Source organism: Camellia sinensis, chromosome 10, assembly GCF_055761805.1.
Source record: "Camellia sinensis isolate YWXY chromosome 10, ASM5576180v1, whole genome shotgun sequence".
Classification (NCBI taxonomy): domain Eukaryota; kingdom Viridiplantae; phylum Streptophyta; class Magnoliopsida; order Ericales; family Theaceae; genus Camellia; species Camellia sinensis.
Window position 1 is genome coordinate 164,829,052 of NC_138970.1, and position 22,365 is coordinate 164,851,416.

The 22,365-nt window shown below is 37.4% G+C and overlaps 2 long non-coding RNA genes across 4 annotated transcripts; both read left to right on the forward strand.

Moving 5' to 3' along the window:
• The first annotated feature begins 617 nt into the window (after positions 1–617).
• Positions 618–20,694, forward strand: LOC114322173 (uncharacterized). 3 transcript variants are annotated; one of them, XR_014342853.1, is made up of 8 exons: positions 618–968; positions 2,499–2,600; positions 2,695–2,804; positions 2,946–2,985; positions 4,706–4,792; positions 19,053–19,700; positions 19,977–20,060; positions 20,148–20,694. It is a non-coding gene; the product is annotated as an uncharacterized LOC114322173 (long non-coding RNA). The 3 variants fall into 3 exon arrangements; XR_014342855.1 differs by lacking the exons at positions 19,053–19,700; positions 19,977–20,060 and having other exon boundaries at positions 20,148–20,271; XR_014342854.1 differs by lacking the exons at positions 19,053–19,700; positions 19,977–20,060; positions 20,148–20,694 and having other exon boundaries at positions 4,706–6,945.
• Positions 20,695–20,777: 83 nt separating this feature from the next.
• On the forward strand, positions 20,778–21,688 carry LOC145801417 (uncharacterized). The gene is made up of 2 exons (XR_014342856.1): positions 20,778–20,880; positions 21,146–21,688. It is a non-coding gene; the product is annotated as an uncharacterized LOC145801417 (long non-coding RNA).
• The last annotated feature ends 677 nt before the right edge of the window (positions 21,689–22,365 follow it).

The following is a 22,365-nucleotide window of genomic DNA, read 5'->3' on the forward strand; positions in this document are numbered from 1 at the left end:
TTTTCTCTCACAAAAGTTAAAAAAGTCAAAAAGTCTATCATAAACGAAACTTTTTAGCCCTAGGCTAATAGTTAAAAAGTCAACCCACATCACAAACAAAGGCTTAAAAATAAAATTCCTTTGCTGATTAATATTGATTTTTTTAAAATATTTTTTTATAATTTTTAGATTCATTTTTATTACACTTCATTTTTAATATTGATTTTTCATTTTTACAAAAAAGTATACTTTTTGAATGATCTAAATAAGTACACTTTTTAACTTTTTACAAAAAGATATGCAGAAAAGTAGAGAGGTGATATGACCCAAAAAAATAAAAAGATAAAAAGTGTACATATATAAGACACCCCAAACAAATTTAAAAATTAAAGAAAAAGTAATTTATGTCATTTATAAAAATCAAGTGCATTTAATGTCATGATAAAAAAATATTTAATAAAATTTCATTATGAAAATTATATAAAAATAGATGCAATTATAGAAAATGACAAGTAATTCTCTAATGATATAAAATTTATAATTTTTTAAAGTTTCTATTATAATGAAATCAATTAGGCACCGTCTCGGAAGACGGGTTTGGGATAAATTAGTCACTACCGTTCAAAAAAGGCTAAACTAGCCACTACCAGAGAAAATTGATTCAGGTGCTTACACACAACCCAAGCTAAGGTAAATTTATCAAACTATCCCCTCTCCCACTCTGATTCACACCAGCATCGCCTCACTCCACACACAACACTGAAATTTTCTAGGGCACATGGACACGCTGAAGCGAAGGAGGCGATTCGCTGACGTTGAACAGTGAAGATATCTCGCGAAGCTTGCCAAAGCCGATCACCACTGGAGTACACATCATCGGCGTCGAAGAAGACTCGCGAAGCTTGCCAAAGCCGAACGCCACCAAAGTGCACATCTGTGGCGTCGAAGAAGAACTCACCGTCTGAAACACCACCGATCGTCAAATACTGGTTGCTTTTCTGTTTTGTTTTTATTTATTTTTTTTGCGCGTAAATCCGTATCCTTCAACCTGATCTGGTGGGTTCATCTATAAAAGCCATTATTGTGGGTGCTTAAAAATTTTCCTCCAATTTTTTTGTATGTTTATTTGTTGTTTGGCATATGAGAAACCCACTGTTCTGCCATGGAAATTACGCCAAAAACCTCCATGTATTTTTTTTATTATTTTAAACTACAAATTCTGATAATTTTTATAATTGATTCTCCTTCATGTTTTTATTTTTTTGGGAAACTGAAGTTCTGATAATTTTTTTTGGACTTGTGAATTTTTTGTAACTGAGGTTCTGTAAATTCTGCTATTTTTTTTTTTTTTGAATTTTTTTTTGTTAAACTGAGGTTCTGATGACCCTTTCACAAATTCTAATAATCTTTGTGAAATCTCGAATTCCTGTTAACTGAGGTCTTGATAATTTTTATTTTTTTATTTTTTGTGAAATCTCGAATTCCTATTTCTATCTTGTCAAATTGATGACATGATGACAACACAGAAGCAGATAAACCCTTTCACAAAGTTAGATTTAAATTTAAATTTTTATTTGGGATTTAAAAATGAATAATGTTTTAGGGCCCGAAATTAGTGGCCCGAATGTGGGTCAAAACCCAAAACGACGTCGTTTTGGGTTTTGATTTTTTTTTTTTCCCTTCCTCTTCTTTCTTTTCTTCTTCTTCTTCTTTGTTTTGAACCTGAGAAGCAGAGGCGAGAGAGAGAAACAGAGGGGAGAGGTGGGAGCTCGTCGTCGGTCGTCGGCCAATCGTCGTAGCTCGTCGGTCGTCGGCTGATCGTCGCCTTTGCCTCCGCCTCCACCTCTGCCTGTGCCTCTGCCTCTGCCTCCACCCGCCTCCACCTCCGCCTCCCTCCGCTTCCGCCTCCAGCCCTATTTTTAGGGCCCCCTCCAGTTCTGCTCCTCCTTCTCTTCTTCCTCATTCTCTTCTTCTTCTTCTTCTTCTTCTTCTTCCTCCTTCTCAAATTCGAGCCAAATTTGGCTCGAAACCCTTTCGGGCTCTGTAGCAGAGCTGTTTAAAAATTAACCCATTGAACTTGAAGGAACCACACTAAATTAACATGAATTAATTTTTGGACCAAAATTAATTTTGTTTGGATTGTTAAAAACCACATGAATTAATTTTATTTTTGCTAACATGAATTAATTTTTTTTTAGACTTTCCAAACCAACCCTTAATATGATTTAATGTATTCTTTAACACCTGGCCTTAATACTTGTTAACAAAACCCAATAAGATGTCAACTTAGGCCTCGTTTGGGAATCCTTCTTTTTAGTTAAAAATTCAAAAAGTTATTAAATTAGCCAAAAAATTAACAATTCATACAAAAAAAGTCAAAGATTCTCTTTCCTCTCTACTTTTTACACATCTTTTCGTAAAAAGTCATTTTAAATATACTAATTTTTTTTAATTTATATTTTAGCTAAATAATTAAAAAATTATTAAATTAGCCTGTTTTCAAACGAGGGCTTCCGAAGCTCCCAACGTAGTTCTCTCTCTCTGTCTGTGAAAGTGGTGGTGGTTGAATGGAGTCACGCTGGCTCTATCTAATGGCGGTTTTACTCTTCTGCATTACCCAGGTATAAGAGACTATCCACTACCCAGAACCAGTCTTTTCTCTATTTGCTTCTCAAACCCAACCCCTTGATAAAATATAAAAATAGAGCTTTGTAGTTTTGTAGATCTCAACCGTACATGTTTGTTAAGTTAAAAATGGTGAGTGCTGTGTTGTGTGAGTGCACGTATCATCTGATGCTGAGATTGAAGACCACCTCCAAACCCAGGTTTCATTCCATAACCACTGCAACCTTCTTCATATTTTAATTAGTTTGCTACTGTTTCTTAAGCTATATTTGTTTTTTTTATAGTGTTTTGAAACATCTCTATTATATATATATATGTTCGTGTACTTGGTTCAATTTCAGGTGATGAAAGGAGCTAACAGAAGGCTTTTGCCATTCCTGGGTACTCTCTCTCTCTCTCTCTCTCTCTCTCTCTGTGTGTTTGAGCTTCGACTTGATTAGGAAGCTGGTGGGATTTTGCTCTATTTAGTTCACTAAAATAAGATGGAATTGAATAAAATGATTATTTCTTTGTCTCTCTTATAGGAGGATTATTTTTTTAGGATGAAGAATGGTGATTTCATTTTTTATTATCTTTTTAGTCAAACCAAACATGGAAATGCAATTTTTTTATAGAATGATGATTCTATTTAATTTTATTCGATTAATGTTTGGTTCATAGGAACAGAATGAAAATAGAGAATCATTATTTCATCAAAATATTTATTCTTATATTTGACGGATTAAAAAAATAATAAAAAATACATTTATATGAAATTATTATTCGCCATTCTAAGTGAATAGTTATTCTTAATCATTTCATTTCAGACCCTCCAAATGGAGGGGTGTTTTGAGATCCATCTCAAATGATTTGCCCTTTAAAACGATAAGGACCAAAGCGAAACTCGGTCAAAATTATAGGACTATTCAAGAAATTTGCCCTTTAAATTTTATCAAATTAATATATTCACTCTATATGTATATTTCATAGACAACAAAGATGCTCTATTTTTAGCTACTGTGTAGTGTTTATGCCACTTTGTGCTAAGAAAAGTTAAGAATATAAAAATTAAATATAGAGCCAGACACAACATTTTCATTTTCATATTAGATGAATTTTATATTCATGTGAGATTGTATTCAGTGTTGTGATTGCTTTCTGTGCATATAAAAGAAACTATTGTGTGAAAGTTATCAATAGATGAAACTATTGTGTAAAACTATTGTACACTCCCACTACAATACAAATTACAAACCATTTGTTATGTTATAAACAATAAAATATAAATATTACAAATTATTTGTGTAATTAAATGTTACAAATTATTTTAGTGAAAATAAGTTATGCTTTCGTTTAGGATATGGGTTGACTTTTTAACTTTTTGGTTATTTTAATCTGGGGTTAAAAAGTCTCGTTTGAGATGAGCTTTTTAACTTTTTTGATTTTTGTGAGAAAATAAGTGAAATGATTATAATTTGACTGTGACATTTTGTCTCATTAAGTTAAAAAAACTTATTCTATCTTTTTGTGATTAAAATAATCACAACATAAACCAAATCTTCATGCTAAACCAACCCTATATATTTTTGTTAGGGAAGGTTCTGACATGATCATATCATCCATATAATTTGTCTTTTTTAAAGGTAGCTGCTTTTTAATTGTAAAGATTTTATATTATGAGAAAAATTATGGTACATATACTTTAAAGCTGTGTATCATATGCACCTTATAACTAAAGAATAAAATGATGCAACTCTATACTTTCTTAGTCATAATTAAAATAAAATAAAATAAAATTCATAACCAAACACCACATGACACATAATCAAAAATCTTGTAAGTCATAATTAAAAAAAAAAATTGACATCACTTAAGAAGAAAATAACATAATTGTGTACTCCTTTCAAGGGGTGCATATGGTGCACCATTTTCAAGTGGCGTGTATACTAAAATTTTCCATATATTATACATCTAATTAACAAATAATACAAACTTAATATATACATCTAATTAACATATGGGTTTTTTGTGAGCAAATTTTTCTAATTTTATTTTTTTTTTGGGAGCGAAATTTTCACATAATGGGGGGTTCCCTTGCAAATGGTGGCTTTTGTTTTGGCAGACTGTGAAGGGCTGTGCAAGGAAAGGTGTAGGTTGCATTCAAGGCCAAACGTGTGCATCAGGGCATGTGGCACGTGCTGCGAGTGGTGTAAGTGTGTCCCTCCTTTTTGAAAAATTATTTAATAATCTCGGAATACTACATAATTATATTCTAAGTCAATCACAATTACTTAGCCCCTATGTTGTTTTTTGATCCCTTAACATAAATCGTAAATTCCTATCCCTTTCTATCAATTAAAATTTTATAAAATATCACGCGTCTATATAACGATAATACTGAGTAATCACCCCTCCTGTACTACTGGCAACAGACAATTGTGTGGAAATTGTTACACAGACATGACCACTCATGCTAACAAGACCAAGTGCCCTTAAAATCTCCCCATCAAAACCAAACAAACCAAACCAAACTAAAATGGGTTTAAACTAAAATCCAGAACACTTCAGTGTTTTGCATATAAGTGTTTTTTGTGGTGTAACTCGCTTTCTTTGGTGTGGGCTTTTAGTACTGGTTTGTTGTGTTCCTTCAAACGCTACCATGTATCCCATGTAATGGTTGTAATCTTAGTACTGTTTGCTATGACTAACTAGATTCTAATGCATACATAAAAAAATAATAAGCAGATTAAATAGTTGATTGGCTTCAGTTCTTCTGGTTCCTTCAATTTTTAAGCACAATATTGTCCGTTTGGAAACTTTGATTTTTTTTTTCAGTGATTTTTTTTATTTTTAAATATTTTTATGAGATGAAAAAATTAATATTTTTCAAAATCTAGAGAATAATGAACATAATTCAATTATGAACCTAGTTTAATGAACGTCGAGAATAATGAACCTAATTTCCTTTCGCAACGTATGTCATGGGCTCAAACCGAATTGAACTTTAATTTTAGATCACTTTTTAAGTCACAATTAAACAGAACCTAATTCAATTAGAATATTATTATTTAAAGACATTTACTTGTCTTTTATTCTTACTAGAAGGAAGGCGCACACATATTATCAGATTCAAGGTCTTAATTTTGAGTTTCATGAGTATTTTAAAAAATTTATACTATGAGATGTCAATACTAGCTTTACCTTTCACATATACAATAGTATAGATTGTTATTATTATGGGTGAATTACACTAGCAGTCCCTATAATTTGGGACACATTGTTATTTTGGTCCCTTACTGTAGACCGCCTGAACTCCGCTCCGCGCGCGAGGGCGCGAATTGTAGTTTTAGCTACTACAGTTCGGATTCCTGTCATGGTTCTGAATCTAATCTCACAAAGTGTAATGTAAGACTGACAAATCACCAAAGAGTCCGAATCTGGAAATTGGTTTTGGAAAATCAATTTTGAATAAAAAAGCGCCAAACATAGACTACTTTGCCAGATTTTAGAGTCGCCATCTAAATATTTTATTTTGGAGAAATTTAGGAAACCCTGACTCGTGCCTAAGGCCACGTGTCCGTCATCACCAAAGTTGCCTCAGCTCGGGAACTTGGGTACGAGAGGGGAAGGTCCTGAAATGAGCACTTCCGCTCGCCCGATCAAAGATTGGCCTTTACTAACATGATATGCTGTTTTTGAAGACACATGTGTTCTTATTCCAATTTATTAGCTAATCTTACTATGTGATGCGCACAACATACAAGTATAGACTCAATCACGCGGATTGGAACAAAACAACTCGTGTTTGTTTTTGAAAGTTGTTTGAAAATGCTATTCGCAAGTAGGCTAAGTTGCGGATTTGCCACTCTCAAGTGGGCTTAAAAAAACATGATTTTGCCACTTCAAGTGGGCTTAAGACTCACAATCATAGAGTTGTTCCAATTCAGGCAATGAAGCCTTCATCCACAAGCATTCATGCAGTTAATCATTTAAGCACATAGCCTCGTAGTAAGCATGCTATCATGGCAGTCACTTACACACATGCAAGGATACTAAAGCATAAACACTCACAGTATACTCCAAGCCAAAACAGAAGCTAGTTAGTAATCAATGCATGATCCTAACTATGTTAACAATGCTTAATGCAACACACGCAAAAATGCAGCAAAAATAGGCTCGGCTATATAGAATGGCATATGAATGCAACACTTGATAACATGCTGTTAAACACGTATTCAAGTAAAGTGTATTGAAATACAATGCAGTTTGAATGATGCGCCGAGCTCGGTGCATGCAAGACAAAATGAATGATGCACGCATGCAAACATAAGTATGCTAATTGAAACATGCCCTAAAACTAACGATCAAAAGCTGATAAATAAAAGGGAGAAAGACGTGGGGTTGGAAGACATTTACACACACGCACACTTATTACAAAATTCGCCCTCTCGACAGAGGGTCCGAATAATAAGCTAACTAGCTAATCTAAGCTAATTAAACTAATTATTACAAATCAAAACTAATTAAACTAATTATTACAAATCAAAACTAATTAACTAATCCTAGTTAACTACTTAGTTATTACAATACGAATTGATTAGTTAAGTGCATTAACTAATTAAGTAAAAAACCAAAGCATTAGCTAGCCAAGTAAAGAAGCTAAGTAAAGCAGTAAAAGAGGAGCCTTAGGGCGAGAAGTGTATGCATGTTCGATCGCCTCGCTCGGAAATCCATCGCTATGCCCCAACTTGCCTCTGTTTGCATTTGATCTTAGAACACTGCACAAAGCTCCAGATAGCTTCTACTTTAACTTGGAGACCTCCAGGAAGGTTGCCGACCACTTAATGGTGGTGTAGACCACCTGTAGACCACTTACACATGCTGCAGACCAGAAAAAGTGGTCAGCCAGCCACTTTTACTGGTCTGCCAACCAGAAAATGCTGCCCAACTCCAGTTTGCTACAACAGAGAACAAGAAGGGGCACAACAGTGTATTTGCAAGGTATGTGTGCACAACCACCCTCCCTATCATTTCTTAAGCTCAAGGGAGTGCGGTACTCGACTCTCGGGCCACCAACTGAGCATCGCAATGCACGATGGCCGAGAAGCCAAGATTGCACAATTCAATGTAAATGAATGTACAAATAACATATAAATGCCTTAACCTCTATCATGCCTGATCAAGAGGGTCGGCGACCAAGAAATGAGGCACGTTTCATCACTTCAAGTATGAAACGCCCCTCGTTTCTCGTGTTTGGATTAATACCTTATCCAAACACAATACAACACAACATAAGCATGATCAACCTATCAATGCTAATGGCATGCAAACACAATGCAATACAACAACATGCAAACAAAATGCAATTCTACCAATGCTATTATGGCACGCGCAAGATTCTATCATGCAAACAATGCATGCACAAGATTCTATCATATGGATAATGCATGTATGACATGTTTAAAAGCTAATGCATCAAAGCTAGTAAAACATGTTACACACAAGGCATTCAATACGATGCTCAATGGACTTAAACCGAATATGGACAGACCTATGAGGCTCCATAACAATGGCCAAAATACTCTGAAATGATGGCATGAAAAGCAAGATAATGTATGCTCATGCATTGGCCCATCAACTAAGCATAAGAGCACAACTCTCAAACATGATTAAGAAGTGATAAACATGGAAGTGTGACAACACTATATGCTCCGAAATCAGGTGTGGAATGATGCCAAATCATCCAAATAGCTCAAAGATAGCATGTTAGCAGGCTTAAGGCACAAGGCTACCAAAAAGGACTACACTAGAGGCATGCAATACATGGCACAAATGAATGAATCAACCGTAGACAGAGCTCAAGTAAGTCAAAACAAAGGCCAAAACATGCTGAGATGGGAGCTCAAAAGTCTAGGCATGCATGCATACGCATTGGCCCATAAATGAGGCACAAATGCATAACCCTTAAAAGCGCTCAAAGAGTGAAAGAAGTGAGAACATGGCAATACTATATGCTCTGAAATATCATGATAAATGATGTCATGACATGCAACTATCACAAGTATGGCATGTTAGAGGCATGAAAACACATGGCTAGTCAAGCCCATTGCACTACAGCTATGTAATACATAAACCATATGGCCAAGACAACCCAAAACAGTTCTAGAGCATGTCAAATCAAGGCTAAAACATGCACGGAGTGTAGCCAAAACAAGCTAGCATGGTAAGCCAAAACATCAAGTAAGCTAGGCTAATGAGCATGATTACCCTACACCTACCAAAACCAAGCATGAGATGACTTTACCAACAAAAATCAGAGTTGTATCATGGCAAAATAACACCATAAACACACCGAAATGATAGCTCAAAAGCTTAGGCAAGAAGACATACACATTGGCTCATTATTTAAGGCATAAAGCACCAACCTTCCAAAGCATTGAAAGAGTGAAAGATGTGAGGGCATGGCCACACTACATACACTGAAATCACATATCAAATGATGCCAAATCATGTGAATAGCCCAAGTAATGCATGCTAGTGGACTCAAAACACAAAGCTAGTGAGCTAGAATGTACTATGACTATACAAAGCAAGGCATGCATGACCAAAACAACATAAAATAGAGTTTAAGCATGTTAAATAATGGCCAAAATTGTGCTGGAGTAGAGCCAAAACATGCTAGAATTATAGGCTAAAATAGAAAGCATATAAAGCTAGTGAGCAAGGTTTACACTACAAGTGTAAGGAACATGCAAGAAACAACCAAACCAGCCTAAAATAGAGTTAGAGCAGGCCCAAAAAGTCACAAAAATATGCTCAAACTAAGCCTCAAGAAGGGAGAAATACATGTTCATTTGATAGGCCAATAACACATGCTAACATGACAAGAGGAGGGGAACCACCCCCTCCCATTTTGGGCCTCAAAACTACCTTTCCACCATTGAAATTCCTCTGGATTTCAATGGTTAAAAGGCCAAACAAAGATGGTTTGAAAGGTGGTGAAAGATGGCTCAAAAGGCTTTACAAGCCAAGGAGCAAAAGGGAGGGAACACCCCCTAACCAAACAAGGCTTAAACCACCACTTTGAGGACTGAAAAATAGAGTTTTTTTCAGTTCAAAAACAAGCCAAGAACAGTTTGAAAGGGTGGCAAAACAAGCATGCAAAGTTGGCCAAGATAGTGTACAAAAATGAGTTTAAAAGAGGGAGATGCTTACCCTTGAAGCACAACTGCAAAATAGCCAAAATTCTGAGGTAAAACCAACTTCTAGGACTCAAAGGAGGCTCCAAGGAATCTCATCCCAATGGTAAACAAGTTTGATCAAGGATGCCTAGGCAAAGGAGAGGTATATCTCCAAGCATATCTCTTGCATGCACATAAGGTCAAGAGGGAGAGCCAACTAGAGAGACAAGCTGAAATTTAGCTCTGGAATTTCTAGTGAGAGAGAAATTTTTTAGAGAGAGAGGCTCCCAAAATTGCTTCAATGTTCTTTTTTTTGCAAAATGGGAGATATGGCTCATATATAGCAAAAAGCAAGAGTTGGTTCGAAATATCTGTCTATGGAACAGCTAGAGGTTGTGGAAGACAGGTGGAGAGAAAATATCTTCAAAAAATCTGAGTTTGGGACCTGCAGACCACTTTTCTGGTCGTCCGACCACCTTTTTGGGTCGACTGGATACTTTTCTGGTCAGCAGCCCATTTTTCTGGTTGGCAAGAAAATTCTACTTTCCAAGTCTAACTTTAAATGGGCATAACTCATTCATCTAGACTCATTTTCAGGTCATTCTTGTGTCCAAATTGAAGCCCCGGAAGTAAGCTTTCCAATGGTGGCAGCCTTGCATCAAAATTCAAACTATGCAAAAATTTATTCTTGTTTTGGTGAAGACGCTCAGTTTTGATCCTTCTCGGATTCATGCCGAACTTCTCCCAAACTAGTTTTCTTCTCTCATTTCCTCTTTTCTTCAACTCTGAACCCCTAAACAAGGTGTTTTGAAATATTTTTCAATGATTTCATCTTTCTTTCATTCATTTCCACTTTGTCCTCACTCGGTTTACCGAAAAGCGCAACATTTAATGAAATGCGAGCGTCAGAACATTGTAGGAACTTTGTTTCAAAAATATTTTGAAAGAGAGGGTTTTAAGGTCTAAAATCTTTGGTCAAAATAGTTTTGGTCCAAAAATGGGGTATAAGGTTTGGATTTGACTCTCCTTGCCAAAGAAACCAAACCTTTGCACTGCACAACTTTCAACACCAAGTAAACCATCAGTAGCGCCCAAATCTTAAGGGCGGTAAAAAATGAGATGTCTTCACTTACCTTTTAATTGTGATATATTTGACTTTAAATTTTAAATATTGTTCTAAATAAGGACAATTGAGACACTGTTGCTCCATTTAAGGAGCAAAATCGTGAATTTAATAAAATATAAATTTATTTGACAAATAAATGTCAAAAAATTATTTTTGAATTTCTAAAAATTATTTCTACCCCACCAACGATAAAATATATAAAAATTATTAATCTTTTACATTTTTATTTATTTATTTATTTACCAAATTAATTTTTAGTATGTGTTTGGATGATGATTATATAATGGGTGGTTGTTTTTGTTGATTTTTATTTTTTATTTTTTATGGTTATCATTTAATGCATCCTTATTATGTTTTTAATATGTAATCGATATGTTTAATATATGAAATATTTTCAATTTTGAATTTTTTAATTTAATGGATTGGTTTAATAATAGTATCAAAATTATCGCAATGTTTGACTTTTAAAAAAATAAAAAAATATATATATTTAAAAAAATTATTTCTATCATCCCAAAAGATAAAATTATATAAAAATAATGTATTTTTAATTTTTTTTCACCAATTTAATTTTTAATTTCTTAGAAATTTTTTTTTCTAAAAATAGATTTTGAAAATCAAACCAAACAGAATTTTATAACTAATAAAGTTTCAACATTATTCATTAAAAAAAAAATAATTACATTTCAAACAACATACAAATTAACTAACACAACCTTGAAATGGACCGTTTGCAAAGGAATCATCTTTGATTGTCGTTATTTGAAACAGTATTCAAAATTTAAGGTTAAATGTATCACAATTGAAAAGTCAAAGATTAAAGTGACACAAGTCTCAAACTATAAGGACTATTAGCGTAATTCAAATAGATATCTCACACAACTCAAGGGTAATTCTATTTCCACACAGTAAAATATCTCACTCCACATCCTCTCTTAATACACACACTAACTAATTTTGAATTTTGTAATTTTGCTCAATGTACAACCCTTTTTGTCAAAAATATCTCTCTTTAACATTGAAACCCTAAACCAACACCCATTGTCACTTGTCGCCTATTGCCGTCCATGACCATGCATCGATGATGGCGGCAGCTCTGAGTTAGCCCTTTTCAACCCCTTTTACCGTTGTCGCTGCCTCTGCCTCCGCCATTCCCTCTACCCCTTTGCTAGTCATTCTCTAAACTAAAAAAAATCCAAACTTCTAACATCAAACCCTCACACAGACATACACACAAACACATAGGCATTGTTTGGGAATTTGATTTTTTGATTTTTTTTCACTAAAAGACAAATTGGTTATAAAACCAAAAAAAAAACAAATCCAAACAAAATATCACATCAAACCCTATAATCATTTCACTTTTTCTCTCACAAACATCACATCCAACCACAAAAAAACTCAACTATCTTCCTAAACACCCACATAGGATACATATATATACGAACCTTATGGAAAGTGTAAGATTTGGGCCATACAACTCGGGTTACATTATTACATTTGTTAGTGTTGTTTCTTCTCTCCTGCTTTCAGGGACGAAACCAAGAGAAGACTATGAGGGGTCATAGGCCCTCTGTTTCTGTGAAAATTATTATTTACCATAAAATTTTAAAAATATATATATCATTTTATACATAAAATGGCTCCCAATATAAAAAAAAATATATGTTATTTTTCTTCCATTTTGAATTCTCTTTCTATTTTACACCAAAAAAACTTATTCATCTTATTAGAAATTGTTTCTATGGTATTTAAATTTTTTTTATGTATATATAATTCATATTTATATATATATATATATCATATTATACATACATATGTGTTTTGTGTATATGGTGAAAAAAATTATTTTTCTTTTGGCCTCTCCGATAATGAAATCTTGGTTCCGTCCCTACCTGCCGTGGTCTTGAAAAGAATTTTCATTCATTTAAATTTTTTTTTTTTTGTTACATTGAGGCACTATAAATGACATGTTGGTTAGAGCTATGGTTTAATTATGGATTTATATAAGTTATTAATTTTTTTTGTTATATAGTCATTAGAATTTTAGCCTCAATCCTTACTTTGAATAAACAAAGCTCGCGAAGGTTTTTACCTTTCTCGATGAAGGAACAACAAAAATTACCACCACTTCAATTAAGTGGAAAGAGGGCATAGTAAAAGGTCTTTGTCCATGCATTTCCATCCAAAAGCAACTGAAGCACCGTGTGGGTTCCAATATACCCAGCACAACTAGTCACAAGTATGTTTTGCACCATAACTACACAAACCACAGAGAGAGAGAGAGAGAGAGAGAGAGAGAGAGAGAGAGAGAGAGAGAGAGAGAGAGAGAGAGAGAGAGAGAGAGAGAGAGAGAGAGAGAGAGAGAGAGAGAGAGAGAGATGGCGGTTTTGCGGCCAAGAAGTTGTAGTGGAGTTGATGGCGGCGGCGGCAATAACGACAGGCGGTAACTAGGTTTAGGATTAAGAAATTAGGGTTTTGGTGGAGAAAATAAGGACATTTTAATAATTTTATTTTAGGGCAAAACTATAATTAAAAAAAAAATCATTAAATATTTACACAGAGATAAGTAAGTGTGTGAAAATAAAATTTCCTACAAGTCAATGGTACACATTTTTGTTAATGACACTTTTTGATACCAAATTTTTAATTTACGTGGCCACTATTTTTAATTTACTCAACATATGAAAATTGACTTTATCTTAGCATTTAGTTCATGGGCTTGCAACCTAATTAGTACGCCCAATTTCTTAACATTTTTTGTTGAACTATGCCCAATTTCTTAACATTTTTTATTAAACTATTTAAATATATAATTTATTCTCAATACACCTTATACTATTTTTATAAAATATCTTTGAATAATATAATGTGTTAATTTTATGATACACCCAAATATAAAATTAATTTGAAATATTCAGCTTGTTCAAACTTATAAAGTCGAACATAATCAAGCCGTTCGGCAATCCAGTGCCAAATAACATTAGTTTGTTCGGATTTTCAGATTCAAACAAAGAGAATTTATTCATATTTGAAAGTCCAAACATTATTGACGTAAAATAGGTTAAATATTTGTTTTTACGTAAAAATAAAAAAAATTTTAAAAAAACATTGAAATCAATAATTGTAATTTAATATTTATGTTAATACTTACATTTTCTTTGATGAGTTATTTCAAAAAATAATTTTGATTATTATTCTCATCCATTATTTGATTTTGTTCAAAATTTTCTTCTATTTGCAAGTAACAACGCAGTAAGAAACAATGAAATTTTGGGTGTAGCTCGACTTTTTCGCGCCCTCTTTCGGAAGTTTGAAAGAAAACCCTACAGTTCGGACTCCCACAATTCTGAATCTAATCTCACAAGTGCAATGTAAAATTGATAAACACCAAAGAGTCCAAATCCAGCAAATAGTTTGAAAAATTGATTTTAGGATAAAAAAAGCCAAAATTGGACTGCTTTACCAGATACAAAGTTGCTACCTAAATATTTTATTTTTAAAAAATTTAAGAAACCCATGACTCGTGCCAAAGGCCACATGTCTGTCATCATCAAAGTTGCCTCGACTCAAGAACTTGGGTACTAGAGGGAAAGGTCATGGATTGAGCACCCCTGCTCGTTCGATCCAAGATTGGCCTCTACTAATCATGATATGATTTTTTATAAACATTATGTGCTCTTGTTCCGGTTATTAGGCTAGCACCACTATGTAATGCACACAAGCAAGTATAAAATAGTTTGCTCAAATAGGAACGATTCAAGTTCATGTTTGTTTTTGCAAAAAGGGTTTGAATTTGCCACCTCAAGTGGGCTTAAAGTTTACGAATTTGCCACCAAACATAGTGAGCTTAAAACTGATTTGTCATTTAACAAAGTGGGCTTAAAACTTACATTCATTAAATCATTCCAATTCAAGCAACAAGCTTTCATCCACAGACATTCAAATAGTTTTATTGAATAAGCATTTAGCCTCATGGCAAGCATGCTAGTCATGACAATCACTCACACTCATGCAAGTATGCTAAAGCACTAAAAACTCACCTAATACTCCAAGCTAAGAATATATGAGTTAGAAAAATATGCATGATTCCTATCTATACAAGATGTCTAATACAACGCATGCAAAGAATGCAATTTAATAGGCTCGACTACTAATATGACATATGAAGCAATTTCATAACATGCGGTTAAACACGTATTCAAAGAATTATTGAAATGACAATGCAGTTTGAATGATGTGTCGAGTCTCAGTGCATGCAAGACAAGATGAATGTATGCAAGCATAAAGTATGCTAATTGAAACATGTCCCTAAACAACACCAAAACATGTAATCAACTCAAACAGCCCAAAACAGGGCTAAAACAAAGACAAAAACATGCTGGAATATAGGTACAAAAAGTTAGAAAATCATGCTAACATATAGAACTAACTAAGCTAGTAAACAAGACACAAGGAGGAGAGGCTAACCCCTCCAATTTTGGACTTCAACACATGTTTTTTGCCACTAAAAATACTCTGAAATTCAGTGGTTAAAAGCCCAAAAAAAGTTGGTTTGAAAGTGGAAAACAAAAGTGCAAAAGCCTTTCAAATAAAAGAAAAGAAGGGTGAAGCACCCCCTAACTTAAAATGGTCTCAAACCATCACTTCTAGTCCACCAAAACAGGTTTTTTTACAGTTCAAAAGCAGCCCAAAAACAGTGAAAAAATATAGCAAAATGAGTATGCAAAACAAAGTATACAAGACAAGTGTTATACCTCTTGAAGGAAAGAGTAATTTTAGGCAACAAACCAAGCAAATACCATCTTCTAGAGCTCAAACCAAGTCTAAGAACACCTCAGCTCAGAGATTAGGGGATTTGGTTAAAGGTGTATAGGCAAAAGTGTAGGAAACTTGTAGAGAGAGAGAGAGAGAGAGAGAGATAGAGAGAATTGTAGAGAGAGGAAAATTTTGAGTCTAAAATTTTCTAACCTCAAAATATGAGAGAAGGGATCCCTATATATAGAAAACATGAAATCTATATAAGGAGATCCAGCCCTCCACGTGTGGACAGTTGCAAGCATTTGTGCAAATAGTTGGTACAGTTGGCATAAAATATCTATAGAAAACACTGGTGGCTGGCCGACCATCAGTGATGGCCGGCAAGGCACATCAATGGCTGGCAGACATTAAGTGATGACCGACAGCCTCCAAGGATGGTCGGCAGACCACTAGTGATTGCAGGATGGAAAGACCAAGGCATGGTCGAAAAATGAGACAACATGGATGCAGGGTTTGAAAGGCTTAAAGTTGTGGCGTTCCGCTGAAGCCTTCGAGCGCTCTGCGAGCAAACAGACTTGTCATCGGATGTACCTGCAAGAACATCTAAGTCTTGAAAGGACGTCAAAAATGGGGTGCCTATAGTTGTCCCTCTTTGACAGAACTCGGAGTCATGAAATGACGTGAGTGAATGTCAAAACCCAGAGATGACCCATTTTGACAAGGCCGTAAGACTTAGACAAATAATTAAAACTGAAAGAAAAATGGTTACGCCCACAGGCTGCCTACGTATCCCTTTGCAAAGAATCAAACCAACGTAATTCTGGGGCAAAATGTAAATGATATGCAAGATGTAAGAACATAACTTATGATCATACAATGAGGCTATGCAATAAAACATTTAAATGCAAATGTTATGCAAAAAAATGCCACAGTTAAACAAACTGAAACAAGGCACAACAATTCCAATCACGAAAAGAAAACCATGTGCCATGCGCGAAAAACACAAACCCAAACTACATTTCATGCAGAAAGGATGTAAGAAAATTAAAGCTTACCTACGCGACCCGTAGGAAAGGCGAAGGGCGACGTTCGGGCACACCTGAGGTCTCAACCGAGGTTCTAACGCGTTGCACGCGGAAGAAGAAAAATGATGGTGTGAACACTGGGACACACCCGAATGTTTTTAACCGATGCAAACAATCCTAATGCGTCTCACGCGAGAGGAAAAGATGTGGTGTGAATATCGGGACGTACCCGAATGTTTTTAACTGAAAAGTGGTGTGAACAACGGGATGCACCTGAATGTTTTTAGTCAAGAGGGGTGGTGTAAACACTGGGACACACCCGAATGTTTTTAACCGAGAAGGGTGTTTAGTAATGTGAAAACCGGGACACACCCAAATGTTTTTAACTGAAGGGGGGTGAGGTGAACACCGGGATGCACCCGAATGTTTTTAACTGAGAGGGGGTGCTGTGAACACCGGGATGCACCCAAATGTTTTTAATCGAGAGGGGTGGTGTGAGCACCGGGATGCACCCGAATGTTTTTAACCGAAGGGGTGGTGTGAACACCGGGATGCGCCCGAATGTTTTTAACCGAAGGGGTGGTGTGAACACCGGGACGTGCCTGAATGTTTTTAACCGAAGCGGTGGTGTGAACACGGGGATGCACCCGAATGTTTTTAACCGAAGCAATCCTAACGTGTCTCACGCAAGAGGAGAAAGAGGTGGTGTGAACACCGGGACACACCCGAATGTTTTTAACCGAAACAATCCTAACGCGTCTCACGCGAGAAGAGGAAGAGGTAAAATGATGCGATTCAAAGGGCACGAATGATTTAACTTGGAACTCCTCTGAATGAACCGTACATACAATATCGTGCATGTGTAAGAAAGAGACTTAACAAGTGCGATACAGTAGGAATGCATGTTCTATGCAATATAAACAATCGAGATAGAATGTTAATGGCATGTTCTAAACAAGCATAAGCATATTCTATGCATAATTCGAAGCAGAAGCATATTCTATACGTGAAAGCGGATGTAGATTCCATGCATGATTCAAGAGCAAATGCAAGACGCGCAAGCAATTCCCGTGAGATGCACATCTTACAACAACATATGTGAAATGCATATTCTATGCCACAAAGTGAAATGCATGTTCCACGCAACAATGAATAAGAAATACATGTTCTATGCAAGATACCAAAGCATGATTTGACGAAAACAAATTCAATAGAAACTTTCGATTCACCTCTCGGGAAAATTACAATGTATTTAAAGAATACACCTCGTTCACGTTGACAAGTGACGATCATCGCGCACCGAAAACACAGTTTTGAGCTTTCGTAGAGACATTCTAAACTCAACAATGAACTACACCTTCAATTCTTGAAAACCAAATATTCAAAACATCATCAAGAACCCAAAGGAAGCTGCTGGCCACAAGGGAAGGCCACCGGCCAGGTGTCGGCTACTAATGTGCCTTGCCAGCCATCGATGAGCCTTGTTGGCCATCGATGGCAGATCGAGGGCAAACTTGACTTTTCGGTTTGGGTCTTTAAAAATGAGCCACTAGGGCTCATTTCCTCACACCCTCAAGTCCGAAATCCTCCTCACTCTCTCTCTAGACATTCATTCTCTCTAGATTTGCTCTTTCTTCACGTTTTTCAACACCCCACGCGAAGTTGATTCTCTAAAATCTCTTTATTTCCTTCACTTTGAACCGATTGAAACTTGATTTCGGTGCTTCCTTCCTCACTTCTACCATTCTAGGCTCATTCCCCTCGAGTTTCTCTTGAGTTTTGTGCACTTTTCCTGGCTTTGACTTTTTCCTCCATTTTCTCTCTCCTAGGGTTTGACTTTTTCCAAGTTTACCATTTTTCTTCACTTTTCACCCACTTCACACCCATTTTCAGATGGCGGACGAGATTCCTCACGATGGAGCTCCTCCGGAGGTTTCCTTAATAGTTCTACCTGTGCCGGAGGTAGAGGAACCGATAGTTGACCTTGAGGCCGACTTGGAGGCGGAGTTCGAGCTTGAGGCCAAGCCAGAGCCACTACCACTAAGGGTACAACCTTTCGATTCGGTGAGATATCACCCATAGACATACATATTGCCCACTTTCAGAGGCATCAGACGCTTCACTGAGTTCGCCTGCGGTGCATCGGATAACCTTTTGCTGAGAGAGCCGGATTCTCACTTGCCAGCCATTGCCGTTGAGGTAGGACCTCTATTTTCATGTATTTCTGCCTTTCATTGTTTGTAATTCCTACACTGCCTTATATCTGACTGCATTTCATGCACTGCCTTATATCTGATTGCATTTGATGCACTGCCTTATATCTGATTGCATTTGATGCACTGTCTTATATCTGATTGCATTTGTTTTCTGCCACAGGGCGAGTCTCGTGCCTTCAGGGGTTACGGTGTTACGACTGCTCGAGACTGGTATGATGAGCTCCCAGTTGGAGTCCGTGACATCATTGACGAGGCGGGCTTCGGCCTCTTCTACTCTAGCTTGACTTGGGTCATCGCGAGCCGTCCCCTCTTAGGAGCACTGGTAGAGAGGTGGTGGGATACCACCAACTCATTCCACTTTGCTACCGCAGGGAAGATGACAATGACTCCTTAGGACTTTGCCATGATCACCGGCTTAGACGTAGGAGGCGATCCGATCCCTCTTGATACGGATATAGAGAAGTGAGAGGCGGCTTGGTTCAAGCTGCTGGGGACATACCCAACCATATACCGGATGGGGATGGTCAAATACACTTGGTTTGCTGAGCGATTCAGAGGGACCAAGTCTGAGACGATAGAGGAGATCGAGCAGTACGCCAGGGGCTTCCTGATGTTCATCTTCGGTACCACCTTGTTTTCGAACAGGTGGAACATCGTAGGCCTACATTTGCTGAGTGTCTTGGTGACCCTTCCTCGAGTTCGTTTCTACGACTGGGGTGGAGCTGGCTTCACCACACTGTACGGATATATGAGCTCTACCTCCCGTCTGTGGGGAGACTTGATTGGAGGCTACTAGCGAGCCTGGGAGGTACACATCTCAGTTCTCTCTTTTTAGTACCTTATAGTTTCTTTACAGCTTCTGCTTTACATCTATTTTAACACATGCTTTCTGCTTCGCATTTCTGTATCTACTCAAACACTGTTCATATACTGTGCTTTCTGTTTTGCACTTTCTGTATCTATTCGAACACTGTTCTGATCACTTACCACTACACTTTCCCTATAGCTACGGCTATACGCATACTTTCCGACTCTCGCCCCAAAGCCTGTAAAGGAGCTTCCATTGATAGTTCCCTTTTCGCAGATATATGACGGTCAACTTTGCCATAGGACCCGTGAGCCTTTCACATTCTTCAGGCAGTACTTCGACATGGTAGCGGCCTATGAGGTACTCTAAAACACAGTCATTTTTGCTTTGAAATTGTTCGTTTAGCAACTGATAGCAACTAATAATTTGTACAACTCCTGTTTACAGATCACGTAGCAGCCATGGGCCTTGATGCAAGGGGGTCCGAGACTAGTTTGCCGGCGCCTAAGCCATCTCCCGCTACTGCATTCTGCTTGAGGGCCCAGTCTGCCAGGCTTGGTTCTTGGGTGAGCGCTTTGTGCGCTAAATTATGGGCCTGCTCGACCTGATCGTCCCGATGGCTCTACCAGAGTCCATGCGGTCCACAGAGAGCCTATTTGTTGAGGAGGTCATCCAGTTCATAGTGGACCTTAACGTCGACTTCTTCCAAGCGGAGGCCGACTATGCAGCTTTCATCTAGACACACTTGATGCCGCCCCTGACTGGTATTTGTGAAGCTGAGGAGGCGAGAGCTCCTGCCGCGAGAGTAAGGCGCAGAGTGTCCCGGGCAAGCAGGGCCTATGGTAGAGGGGCTTCTCGAGCGGGGCAGAGGGCTGATTGGCCAAAGCTTCCCACAACGCTAACTTGCTAGAGACACATCGGAGATGCTTACTAGGTCCCGATCGAGCCTGTAGCGGCTGGTCATGAGCTTGTCGAGATCCGAGGCCCGACTCTGGTATGAACCACACTTTAGCACTTGCACTCCATGTTTTATTTCAGATATGTTCATTTGCAGATACTAATCATTCAAATACATTTTCAGGCACCGATTGAGTACACAAGAGGCACCCTCGAGCTGATAACCTCACTGATGGGGACGGCATAAAGGAGAGAGGCGCCGTTCAGCCTCTACGGTATTCAGGTAATTTCTTCAGTTTTACATTCTAGGCATCAAATTTCCATTAACACACTAATACTGACATTTTAACTGAAAAATTCCTAAACTGCACTGATACATTGCGTCAATAGACCGCATCTGACACATTGCACTTGCATACTGTATTCACATATTGTATCTGACTTTTGCATATACTCATTCTGCATCCTATGCTTGCATTTGATACATATGCTATAACTGATATGCAACAACTGTCTTTTTCACATTTCACCCATACCAATGGCACCAGCGGCAGCTGCAGCGCCCACACCAGTAGTACCTCTTCCAGTAGTAGGGAGAAGAGAGAGACAGATTCTGGCACGCGGCTGAGGTAAAGCTAGGGGCACCCGAGCTAAGAGCGGCCCTTCAAAGCCCATTCTGAGTGATGATAATGCTGAGACGAGCGACTCTGAAGAGGCAGTGAGTCAGCATTCAGAGTCATCTAAGAGTGGAGGTGATGACGCTAGCTCAGGTTCTGAGAGTGGAGGCGATACCAAGGCAAGCTCTACGGCGGAGAGCGATGATGATACTGGCTCGGGTTTCGGTCCAGGTTCAGACAGTGGCACCGACGGAGACAATGCCCCACAATCCTCTTCTCTGAGGAAGAGGACGAAGAGGGCTTCTTGAACCTGAGGCGACCAGCGCTGATTTTTTTTATTTTTGCTTAGTTTCTTTTTGTTTATAATTCTAGCACATTGCACAGCTTCAGATAGGCTTTATTTGCTTTAAAAACTTGTGCTGCACTTTTGTAAAAACGACCATGATCGGAATGAAAACTAGTTTTTATGAAAAAGTGTTGTATTTTGCATCATAAGCACCACTTGGCATGGAAATGATGTATTGGCACAACATTCTTAATTGGGTAATGAACTGACCAACAGCTGAAATAAAAAGCAATATACAACTTGATAATCAACACAACAACAACTTGATAAACAAAACGATGACAACTCGATAAACAGAACAACATACAACTCGATAAGCAAAACAACGCAACAACAAATGAAATACAAAATAACAAACTTGATAAAGCTGAAAGGACTGAGAACAAGACCTTAAAATAGACTAAAAGCATAACAAAACACTTGCTTTCAGCATTGTTCAACACAAAGAGGGACAACAGGTCAAAGTGAGAGACTACTGGCCATAAACAAAGGTTGTGGGCCACATGCCGGCCATGAGGGGTGGCTTGCCGATCATCAATGCAGCTTGTCGGCCACCTGCCGGTCATCAATGTACAGGACCTCCAGATTGTTGATAGCTGGCTTCCACTCACTGCCTTATCTTCTACAAAAGGTTGAGCCTCGTAGGTTCTTCATTTCAGCTGCAAATTCTTCACAAATGGAGCCATTTTTTGCCGAAAAACTTTCGAATTGGATTGCGACTTTGGATGGTTGGGAAAAGGTAAATTTCTGGGGTTTCGGCGTAAAATGCACTATTCCCGTTGAGTCGTTCTCTGCTTTGTTTTCT